This window comes from Adiantum capillus-veneris, chromosome 16 (assembly GCF_014529385.1).
Source record: "Adiantum capillus-veneris isolate H3 chromosome 16, ASM1452938v2, whole genome shotgun sequence".
Taxonomy (NCBI): Eukaryota; Viridiplantae; Streptophyta; class Polypodiopsida; order Polypodiales; family Pteridaceae; genus Adiantum; species Adiantum capillus-veneris.
Window position 1 is genome coordinate 107,939,923 of NC_140946.1, and position 1,263 is coordinate 107,941,185.

Here is a 1,263-nt window from a genome sequence, read left to right on the forward strand (position 1 = left end):
ATATGATGCCTTGTATGTTTTAGAATTTCCCCAACTTAAAAAAACCCTCTCCAAACATTTTGGGTGCCTACAATATTCAACTTGCCTTATGGTTAGGCAATCTTGTTTACCTGAAACACCCTTGCTATTCTTCTTTGGTTACATAATGTGTGGTCTCACAGCCCCTCCATGCAACCCAAATTAAGCTTCAAAACAAGTGTGAAATATATGTTCACTTTTGGCCTTGCTGCATACTTCTTGTCAATATCATGAGGAAACGACCCTTGGTCATCCCAAAGTCCAAGAAATTGTCCTTGGAAGCATCCCTTGGAACAAGATCCTCCTCCATGATGCACAATGACCTCGAAGATTTCTTTTCCATGTGCAAAAACTTATGGTCAATGATGCCTGATAACTTTGCAAAAGCTAGAAGCCTTTCTTCCTTTGGTAAATTCTCTATTACCATCACTCGGTAGCTTGCCAAGCCTTTGACTCTCCATCGCATCCAACGGCTAGCAAAAGGGACGTGTGCATGTCAAAACTCTAAGATGTTGAGGGATTTGCCAATCATGACCATTACCGACAACCATTGTCGAGGCATGCATGTCAATGTTGAGAGTGTTGTGGATCATGTCATGTTGGCCATGGGCTACCATCACCAGCCTCTTTGTCATTTTTGTCATGTTGGCCATGGCTAGCATCACATGCCTCCTTGCCGCTACCTTGTGCCGTGGGAAGACCCTCCTAAAATTGGGGGTGCCCAAAATAGGGCGCCCGAAATAAACCATGTATGAAGGTGGAGATCTCATGGCATGCAAATGGCACCAAGAAGGGTAAAAGAACTCGCGGCACCTCAATGCCACCTTGATGGGGTGCATCACTATAACAAAAACACTTTCCCAAAGCGAGGTGCATCTTGTTGGTGCTACCTTTTCTCGATTTTTCATGTTCCCCAATTTGGGTGAGCTTGGCTTGCAAGCGGCATTTCATGCGCAATCAGGGAGAGCTTCAAAGGTTGAAGCCACCCATCCCATGCTCTTTATGAGTTTCCTCAGATTGCCCTCCATGGCGAGAGAGCAAAAGAACACCAAGAGAGGGAGAACAAGAGTCCATGCCCTATCTCCTTCCCTTTCTCCATAGCTACTTTTCTCCCTCGAGCTCAAATACCAATCTGAGATAGAGGGACTAGCAGATACAAATTACCACCCAACCATGCCCTATTTAGGCCCTTGGCCCTACTATTTATATAACCTCCTTTATCGCATGTCTGTTCTGGACCTTGGT